At 37.6% G+C, this 11,295-nt stretch overlaps 1 long non-coding RNA gene across 2 annotated transcripts; it reads right to left on the minus strand.

Annotated features, from left to right (window-relative positions):
• Nucleotides 1–2,014: 2,014 nt before the first annotated feature.
• LOC145118967 (uncharacterized) lies at nt 2,015–10,103 on the minus strand. 2 transcript variants are annotated; one of them, XR_013713568.1, is made up of 4 exons: nt 9,941–10,103; nt 9,056–9,127; nt 2,563–2,633; nt 2,015–2,132 (listed from the first exon to the last, which is right to left on the minus strand). It is a non-coding gene; the product is annotated as an uncharacterized LOC145118967 (long non-coding RNA). The 2 variants fall into 2 exon arrangements; XR_013713567.1 differs by lacking the exon at nt 2,563–2,633.
• Between the last annotated feature and the right edge of the window lie 1,192 nt (nt 10,104–11,295).

The raw sequence follows: 11,295 nt of genomic DNA on the forward strand, positions 1-11,295 counted from the left end.
GAAAACTCGAGAGTGCAACCCCGATAAACATCGGTGACATAAATAGTGCGGTTGTCGGCAACTTCGACAACCATTGGGCGAGCCAATTTTCCGATACTACGCCCCAAACGATTAATAAACGCGCGAGATACGAAAGAATGGGTAGCACCGCTATCAAACATAAAAACAGCAGGCTCAGAATCTAGAAAATAAGTGCCTGATTCACCACATACAATCATATAAACAATTCTAACTACCATTTATTAAATAATGCCAGGAGAGAAAGGAAAAAAAAAAGAAATTTACCTGCCACCGTCGCGGTAATCACCGACTCATCCGCAGTCATCTGGTGAGCACGACCTCATGTCACCATAGTGGGTCCCTTAGAAGACGATGCAATTGCAGGATTTGTACCCCCGCCTCCTTTACCAGCCTTCAACTTCGGGCATTCGGGCTTCTTGTGTCCCGTCTCGTTGCAGTGATAGCAGACGAGAGCAGCAGAAGTAATCTGAGGAACTGCACTCACTGGGGGAGCCCTACAATTCTTCCAATGATGCCCTGGCTTTTTGCAGTTGTAGCATATCAACGGATTTTTCTCGCCCTGACCTGAAGACGGCCTGTACTCATACCTTGAATTACCACCCTGCTTTTGCTTCTTCTGGGCATCTCCGGATGTCTTGGAGGAGGTGTCATTGGCCTTCCTCTTGGACTAGGTCTGCAACTCGATTTCCCTCCTCCTTGCTGCATCCATGATCGCGGATAAAGTCGGGAACTCCTGCATGCTAACGAATTCTCGAATCTCGGTACGTAGAATGGCAGTGTATCGGCTGACCAACCAGGCCTCGTTCCCAGCAAACGAGGGACAAAAATATAGCATCTCCAAGAACTTGGCGTTCAGGTCGCTAACGGACTCGATAGTCTGCTGTAAGGCCATGAACTCTTGCTGCATCCGCTGCTGCTCCACCTTAGGCACATATTGTGCCTCGAACCTCTCCACAAATTGGGCCCAAGACATGGCCCTCACTTCTTCTTCGTTTAATAGAGCGGTGATGGTGTTCCACCATGTCTTTCCCCTTTTCCGCAGCTGATTCATGGCGGTCACAACTTTGTACTGGTCCGGACACCCAACAGTCATGAAGGCGCCCTCAACATCTGACACCCAGTGCTTAGCAGCAACTGGGTCAGATTCACCGTTCCAAAGAGGAGGGCTACACTTGCTGAACTTCTCGAAGTAGTATGCCGAATCCTGAACGGGCGGAGCCGGTAACGCTCCCCCGGGAATAGCTGCGAGACGCTCATCCAGAAGAGCACCGACTTGGTTGATTATGTCATTGGTCACACCCGGGATTAGTTCGTTGAAAGCGTTATTGAATTCCTCAGCGACAATCTCCCTAACTTGCTCCATTTGGAGCTGATTAAGTCGAACAGGCGGAGCCATCTGTATCCGCAGAAGGAGGAAAATATTTAGAAATAATTCAGCCTAGATATTTCTAGGAAGACGAAACACTCAGCTTGCCGAAAATTTCTCAACCTTGCCCCGACCCGAAATCGGCACCGATGTTTCAAATAGTAGGGGCCCTTCTACTACCTTCCACACAAGTTCCAATTTCGCATTCGCGTCTAGTTTCAAAATTTCCAGCTCGCTCTAGCCGTTAATTTTACAACTCTCTCACATGTTAACCTTAAATAAGTGTGTAATCTAACATTTTAAGACTAGTAGAATCCAATTCATAGTCAACAATTTAACATAAACATTTAACATAAGAAATAAGGCTTACTTGGCTGGCCGACTGGCACACCGCGACATCTTCCACTACTAGTCTTCAGAAAGTTTGAAAAATATTTTAAAAAGAAAATAAACTCTTATAGAGCCTCAAATTTGAGTCTAGAACATCCACAAGAATGCCTAGTTCCCTCAAACTGTGGCTCTGATACCAACTTGTGACACCCAAATTTTTTTGCAAAAATTTTAAACTTTTAAACCCATCTTAAATTAAATTAAAACAACTGAAATAGTCATAACATAATCCATCAACTTAATAATCATATAAAATAAGTGCGGAAGTAATAATAATAATAAGGTCCCAACAAAAATAACTAGTAGCGATGTCCCGGTGCTCCATGTCAAGCCTTAGCCTCTTTAATCTTAACACCTGAAAAGTTATAAGGGAAAGCGTAAGCACAAAGCTTAGTGAATTCAAACACAGACATTGTACTAACATTCATATTTACTAACCCTAATCCATTTTCCAATTATAGTTGTATAATAAGGGCAAAGAACGAATCAATGCCAATAATACAAGAAGGACTTGTAGGTTTGAACCGCACCGGGAAGATCCCGTATCACTTGGCCCTAATCACCGCACCTCATGATGAGTATTACGTTGGTGATATTACCTACCCACCGCACCGGTAAATCTGTATCCTTTGGTGGTGTCCCCATATCCATAATTAGTTACATACAGTGCACATGTACGAATTAAAACAATGGTTATATAGCATGCCTTTATAATAAATTCAAATAATCACACACGAGCTAACTAGCAAACGCAAACATCAATACAACGGTGTGAGAGAACTCACCTTGAGTGAGTAGTAAGGATATCTAACAATCAAATAATGTTACCAAGCTTGAGCAAACTTCAAAACCTCACCTAAGAAGGACAAAAGGTTAGAAAGGAGAAATAATGAAGCTATGAGTTGAGAAAAGAGTAATCACAGCAAGGTCTCTAAAACAGACCTGCTGTTCAAAACGGATTTACTCCAAAATCTAAAACAGAAACATAGCTTTAACTAAATTTTATAGGAAACTATGATTGCTCAGGATTCCACAACTATAAAGAACTCATTCTAACTCCAAAAGATGAATTAAATATGAATTTTACAAAATGGTGTATCACTTCTGTCTCCAACAATACAGTCAAGTGATGCTGGCCAATTCTACCCAAATTGTGAGTAGAATTCGTCCAAACCAAAATTAAGAGAAGTAAAGGACATACAAATGAAAGTCTCAGAGTTGGAATTTAATGAAAAGCATCTCCCAAACTCCAGATATAAAATTCACATTGTGGACAATCACAGCACTAGCAAAAGCTGGTGACTGCCCACTGATCTGGAGTGTGGATCCATTTTAACCAATTTATAATTGGAAATAACACCCCATCTGCTCCAGATCTTAAATTCATAATATAAGGAACATATAGAAACTTGGAATCACTCTGGATCCTTTTCCAAGCCTTAGAAATGATGAAAACAAAATGACATATCAGAACAGACACGGATCAGACCTAACAGCAAAGATGCCATTCTTTCCCATAGATAAAGTCCTTATCAGTGAGGTTGGCCTGCTTACGAAAGTTAGCCAACTCAATTTGTGAACTTTTGGAACTGGTTTGGGGTCCGTTTGAGTTCTAGAGCTCAAGATATGAATTTTACAAAATGACTACAGATCTGATGGAAAACAGAATCGTAGCCACCCGTGATTCCTTTTTGGCTTATCCATCCTTCTCCCTTTGAAACACATTTTAAGATGTGTTCATCATCCCAATTTAGTCCCCATGATCATGGTGGTACTAAAAGGGTTAGGTATCATTAGGATTTCATTTTGCCACAAGATTGTAATAATAATCAACATGAAAATGAACATAAAGCACATAAAATCACCATTCTCCCTTTTAGGGTTTCCATGATCTTTTGCCACATGTAATCCCCTAGATCCATCATCCACCATATATGGGGTGAAGATAGGATCTTGAGATGACGTATAACATACAATTACAAATCAAATATGAAGGAGAAGAAGTGAAGATGAAATCATAAAACTAGAACAAGGTTATGAATCAAGTTGTAAGAAATGATAAGGAGGTTCATACCAATATGAATCAAGGCTGGAAATGAACAAGAATTAAGCTCCAAACAACAGCCCCTTGGCTGCTCTTGATCCCAAAGAGAGAGAGGACGATTTGAGAGAGAGATGGAGGGTTTAGAGTGTTTTTCTTGTGTGTGTTCCAAATGACTCAATTAACACATTAAGTACTATTTACTAGATGGACTTGCAAATAGGCCCATAGCCCATGGACTTCAATAAAAGGAGTTTACAAGATGATCAAAAGAGTCCAATAACATAAGAAATCAGACATTGGTTAAATAAATTAATCCAAGGTTACAAGGATATTTAAATTAAAATAACCAAACGTACCAAGAAAAACCGGGGCGTTACAACATTTCATTAAGATCACACAAAGGAAAAATGAGATTTCGAGCATGTCTTGTACAAATCAAGTATGAGTATATATGTCAATTCAATAGGTAAATATCTAGAATAAAAGGTTGTTCACCGTCAATTTATCAAGTAACAATCTAGAACAATGAGTTCAGCAATTTCAAGATCATAAACACAGATGTTGTGCAAGCTAAACCTCAGTGGTAATACCTGAGAGTCTGAAGGGTTACAATTGTGAACACGAAGTTAATGGAGAATAATAGATTGGGAGAAGAATGTTTTGGAGTTTCACGAAAATCATGGTGAAAATGATTTTACGATCACGAACTAGAGTTTTTTTAATCCTATACCGAAACTGGTTTTGTTTTAGTAATCAGGGGATTACATGGTAGATGATAAGATATGGTAGAAAGAAGTTGTGAAGTCGACCGTCAATTCCTTATATTGTAGTGAAATACATAAATGAATGTGTTTGCAAACCTTTGAAAAGAAAATATTTTTGTTATTTTTGGGCTTTTAGAAAAGAAAATACATAAATGGATAAAATATTTGTTTGAGATTTGGATTTTCTGAAAAATAAAAAAAAGTATTTTTGAATTTTTTTTTAAGATAAAAGATTCTGAAGTCCGAATGAATAGTACTTCAGATTTACTCCGATGCTTGGAATAATTCAGAAGTGAACAGTTAATTCTGACCACTTCTGAAGCTTGGAACCATTCGGAAGTGAACAGTTAATTCTGACTGATTCCAAAGCACGGAACCATTCATAATGCTACAGTAACCTACTTTATTGCGAAGACGATTTCGGAACCGAGTCTGCTTCAATCATCCCCAGCCCTTGTAGAATCCGATTGAGGGATGCTTCAGGTAATGCTTTAGTGAAGATATCAGCTAACTGATCTGAGGATCGGACGAAGTGAACTTCAATGTTGCCATCTTCGACATGATCCTTTATGAAGTTGTATCTTAGCGCTATATGCTTCGTTTTTGAATGTTGCACCGGATTGTGGCATATTCTGATAGCACTTTTGGAGTCACAATATAAGGGAATTCTCTTCATGTTGATTACGTAGTCCCACAATTGATTATGAATCCACATTACTTGTGATGTACATGAAGTTGTTGTAATATATTCAACTTCTGATCTGGATAGAGACACACATGTTTGTTTATTGGATTGTCAGCTGACAAGCTTGCCATCCAGAAAGTGACATCCACCTGATGTGCTCTTCCAATCAAGGCCACAACCACCAAGGTCAGCATCCGAATATGCTTGCACGAAGAATCCCGAATTGGAGGGATACCAAATTCCGAGAGATGTTCATTTGAGGTATTGGAAAATGATCTTCACGACTAACATATGGGGTTCACGGGGATTCGCCTGAAACCTGGCACAATAACAGACATCAAACACTATATCGGGACGACTTGATGTTAGATACATTAATGATCCAATCATCTGACGAAATAATGTTATATCGACTGCTGGCTTGTCCAAGGACGGAGTAAGTTTCGTTCCAAACGCCATTGGAACCTTGACCTTTGAATCACCCATCATTCCGAATTTTGCAAGCAAGGTCTTCATGTAAGCTTCTTGGTTGATAAAGATGCCTTCTGAACTCTGTCTAATGTTTCAACCAAGGAAAAAATTAATTGGACCCATCAAACTCATTTCAAATTTAGTTTCCATTAAGTTCCAGAATTCAGCTGTTAATCTAGGATTAGTGGATCCAAAAATAATGTCATCAATATAAATCTGAACGATTATTAAATGGTCACCATCTTTCTTACGAAAGAAGGTTGGGTCAACCGAACCTTGTTTAAATTTTCATTGTTTAAGAAAATGAGTCAGAGTTTCATACCCTATACGGGGAGCCTACTTCAGACTATACACTGCCTTGTCCAGAATGTAACAATGATTTAGGTATTTATCATTAACGAAACCTGGTGGTTGTTCCACATAGATTGTTTCTTCGAGTTCGTCATTCAGAAATTCGCACTTTACATCCATCTGATAGACTTCAAAGTTTTTGTGAGTGGCGTATGCTAGGAAGATCCGAACTGATTCGAGTCTTTCCACCAGAGCGAACGTCTCTTCGTAGTCAATGCCTTCCTCTTGACGATAGTCTTTAACAGCCATACGTGCTTTGTTTCGAATGAAGTTTCCTTATCCATTTTATTTCTGAACACCCACTTCATATCAACAACCGAAGCATTTTCTGGAGTGGGAACCAATCTCCATACTTTATTTCTTTCAAACTCATTTAGCTCCTCTTGCATTTCCTGAACCCAATCTGCATGATCAAGCACAACTTTAACAGTTTTAGGTTCAATTTTAGAAATAAAAGAATTAAACATGCAAAATTCTAATTTGGAAAATAGAGCATTTTGCTTCACTTTTTGCTATGCGCGTGTGAGAACACCCGAGAAAGTGTCTCCGATCACTTGGGATTTCGAATGATCTCTGGTACACTTTGTTAATGGAGGGAAGTTTTGATCGTAAACATGATCAATTTCAGCAACAACATCCTCAAATTTTGATTGAGCCTCAGAGTTGTGAGGCTCATGATCCTACCCCTTGACATTTGCACATGGTTCAACATTCGGAATAGAACTCTCCCCCTTGAATGTAGCATCATAATGAGTGTTAGATGGAGATGGAGGATCAATTGAATCTAAAATCACTTAATCATTTGGAGTTTCAATGTCTCCAGCAGCATCATCAATGATCTTCAGTAATTCATCTTCCTCATTATCTTAGGCTTTTGATTCTGAAGAGATTGCTTTTTCAGGTTCATCAAACAAATTCAGAAAATCTTCATAGAGGTTTATGAGTGGAACAGATTCTGATTTTGTTGATGGAAAGATTTCATCTGATTGCCAATTGCTCTTCTGATATTTCTTTATGTAGTTGTCATCGAAAGAGACATAGTAGCTCTCTTCAATTTTCTTGGATCATTTGTTCAGAACACGGTACACCTTTGATGTCAAATGATATCCCAGAAAGATACCTTCGTCTGCTTTTTCATCAAACTTGTTTCGATGTTCCTCGGAATTGAATATAAAAAACCTAGATCCAAACACATGGAAAAAATTAACATTAGGTTTCCTATTGTTTAGAATCTCATAAGGAGTAATCAGAAAACGTTTATTTATATAAGAACGGTTCTGGGTGAAAACGGTTGTAGTTATGGCACCTGCCTAGAAATACAAAGGTAGATTCGCAAACGAGAGCACGGTCCTTGCAGCTTCACAGAGAAAACGGTTTCGTCTTTCAACAACACTATTCTGCTGAGGAGTGTAAGGTAAAGAGAAGTTGTGTGAAATTCCTTTGTTCGTCAAAAACTCTTCCAATGTGTGATTTTTGAATTTCGAACAATTATCGGTACGTATATTCCGAATAGGCTTTTGTAACTGCAGCTCCACTTGCTTGATAAAATCGATCAGCTTCTGGGTGGCTTTTGATTTCTGTTTAAGAAAGAATACCCAAGAAAATCGTGAAAAATCATCAACAATAGCTAAAATATATTTATTACCACCAATACGTTCTATTGTCGATGCACCACATAAATCAGTATGTATTAACTCAAGTGGTTCGATGGTCTTGGTATTCATGTTTGATGAATGACTCTTTCGGGTTTGCTTTCCAATTTCACAGGCAGCACACATGTGATATTTCTTGAATTTCAAGATTGGAAGACCCCGAACAAGGTCACCAAGCACGAGCTTGTTGATATCCTTGAAGTTCAGGTGAGAAAGCCTGCGATGCCATAACCAACTATTGTCTGAAAATGTTTTCGTGTAACATCGTGATTTTTCACTCAACTTTTTTTCTTATTTTTAAAACATTTATTTAACAGAATACGTTAGCAGGAGTCTTATTCACTAACCCTGGGTCCATCACTAACCCTACCCCACTGGGTCCATCACTAACCCAAGAGGTAAAAACCTCATTCACTACTAACATGACCGGCTCGACCCAATGCACTAAGTGAGGCACGACTCTCACCCCGTAACATTGCTCCCGGCTCGCTGCGTTCGCTACTCCGACGTTGCACATACAAGTATGCACGTTGTCGTTCGAGAGTGGTACTTATCATTGTTCCCATCACTACAACTTCCCACTCAAACGTGATATTTGATCCAACGCCATCACTACGCCAATATCACTCCAGTCCTTGAACACCTTAGTGTCCCTAAACCATGTCCCGAGTGGTGGTCTAGAAAAACCATTCGGCGTCACTAATGGCTTAAGCTCTTTCTTTTTAGGTATCTTCCAACCTCTAAGGCCCTCACAAGTATCCGAATAGGGTACACACCTAAGTCTAGGTTGCTACCCTTTACGCCCCACTAAGTGTATTCCCCTTTTTACTTAATATATTATTAATGCATCATATAAGGATTATACTACAAACCTCCCTAAGTAATCATGCTCAATTTCTATTAAGATTAATTGGCATATTGCTTCCCTACTTCACAATATGTAAACATGCAACAAGACATCAAGTAAAGGTATTTTACATTCATATAATCATGCACATCATAATTTTACCATTAAGGCATATTATATCACTAGCATGCATTTTCCTAACCAACATAGACAAATATTACCAACAAACTATGCATGCATATATTCACACACAATCAACACAAAACCCTCTTTCTATCATGGACCTATCACACTCTCACATCAAAATAGCAACCAAAAAGTATAGCATGAAGGTAACATCATTCAAATAAAAATAACATTCACAATTGGGGTACATGCAACCTAAACATTCTAGGTTCATTCCAATCCCTCTAAGATGTGGAATCCCTAACAAGTATTTTAAATAACCACAAAGATTGACTCACCTCAATTTTCATTACTAGATCTACCAGTACAGCATGTCGATCTGCAAGCTCATTAATCGTCAATAAAAGTACCTAAATATAATTTATAATTGTTTTTAGATACATCTTAATCATCTAGATATCGCATTACTCTAACCATATAGTTACGACCATAAATTCAGTTGACCCACTTAGCAGTTTTATAATATGTTAATTTAGGTCTACTATTTTAATTAACCCATAATTAACTTTAATTTCTCGCCGGCCATTAGTCTTTCAAAGTTCATCATTTTCATAAAGCATTTAAATCAATATTTATAAATTGACAAGCTAAACGATTGTTTTTTTTTAAATAAAATAAAGTTGTATCATCCCAAGTTATATCAAGTATAATCCTTGACTATTATATTACTTAGTATTTAATCTCTTAATCCATGCATGTCAAGATGAATATGGTGTTTATATAGACACGTCCATTTGACAATGGGCTTCCAGTAAAAAATTGAGGCTTATTTATTAATTGAATAACAATTGTACATAGCTTCAATATCTCCTCCTCGTTAAATTAATTACGATACAAACATACATAAGATTGTCAATTATAAAATTATCAGATTTACAACGTAGTTGAAAAGCCCTTGATTGGTTTATAATTTCCACAATTTGAATTTTAATGAAACTACAAACCAATAGAATTCATATACTTAATTAGGAACAATATTAGGCTAGCATTTTTTATATGCACCGGCCAAAAGTAAGCCACCACCGTGACTGGAAAACAACCCCCAAAAGCCCCCACATATGGTGTTCAACCGGTGGTCGTACGGATGGTGGTGGTTTTCCATGGCTGTCATGGCTTCCGGGACCTTTAAACGAACTAGATTCAAAGAGAAAGAAAGGAATTACCTGGAAACCGAACCAACTGTCGTTGTTTAAGGCCTCGATCCACCCTTAAGGAAAACTCGTCGACCTCAATTGTTTCTTCAAGCTCGACTCTCTCTCTCAGATCTTCTCTCGCTCTCTATCTCCCTCTCGTCGTTATGTGTAGTAGTAGCCGAAGAATCGATACCTCATATGGCAGCCCACAAAAAAAAAAAAAAAGTAAAAGAAACGGACAAAGTAGGGCAAGGGTCGACACAACATAAACGCATGGAAGTTTTAATTCATATTTACCATTTTGGTCCCTGCAGCTTTGAGCCTTGTGCAATTAGTACTCCTATTCATCATTTCTTTTAAATTCAAGTTCGCAAACTTACCTTTTAGCCCCTTGACTTGTTACAATCCGATTCTTTGACCGGTTCGGATCTTGAACTGGTTTTTTTGTGCACCTCTAGGGTTAATGGGCTTTAGATATTAAGTCAAGTAAAATAATTGTATTAGCTAAAAAAATAAAGACGGAAAAAGAAAAATATTCTTATTATGAGAAGTTTGGAATGTTGGTGGCAAAGTGTAAAAAGAAAAGTATGGGGCAATTTGAAGAAACTGTTGAAAAAAATGTGACAAAATGAGAAGTTTGGAATGTTGGTGGCAGAAGTGCAAAAAAAAATTATTATTATGAGAAGTTTGGAATGTTGGTGGGAAAGTGCAAAAAGGAAAATATGAGGCAATTTGGAGTAAAAGTTGAAAAGAAATGTGACAAAATGAGAAGTTTGGAATGTTGGTGGCAGAAGTGCAAAAAAAAAGTATGGGGCAATGTGGGGAAAAAGTTGAAAAGAAATGTGACAAAATGTAGAAAGGAAAGAGTTTCCTGTTCCCTAAAGGCCACGAGATTTATATATATATATATATATATATATATATATATATATATATATATATATATATATATATATATATATATAGAATTTAATTCATTTTTCTTTTTAACAACATAGTGTTTATTTTATTTAATTAACTCTTTTAAATATTACTTTAACACCCTTTTGTATTTAATTTATTTCGTTTTATACTCTTAGAATCGAAATAACTTTACAATAATTAATATTCGAGTAACGGAAAACTAACATCGTTAACGGAAGGATTTTCGGGTCGTTACATTTCGTAAGTAGACAAATAGAAGGTTTGCCTTGAATTAGATTGAGGTTAAGAGGGTACATTTCTCCTTTTCGTTTCGATTTAAGAAGAACAACTTTTTTTTTCTTGTCAATGATTTCTGAACCTTCATCGTCAAAGGAAACTTTAAGCCCTGTACCTACAACCAATTGCGAAACACTGATCAGATTATGTTGTAAACCCTCAACGTATGCTACCTTACGGATTGT

The sequence above is a fragment of the Lactuca virosa genome, chromosome 6, assembly GCF_052849685.1.
Source record: "Lactuca virosa cultivar CGN04683 chromosome 6, Lactuca_virosa_CGN04683_v6, whole genome shotgun sequence".
Classification (NCBI taxonomy): domain Eukaryota; kingdom Viridiplantae; phylum Streptophyta; class Magnoliopsida; order Asterales; family Asteraceae; genus Lactuca; species Lactuca virosa.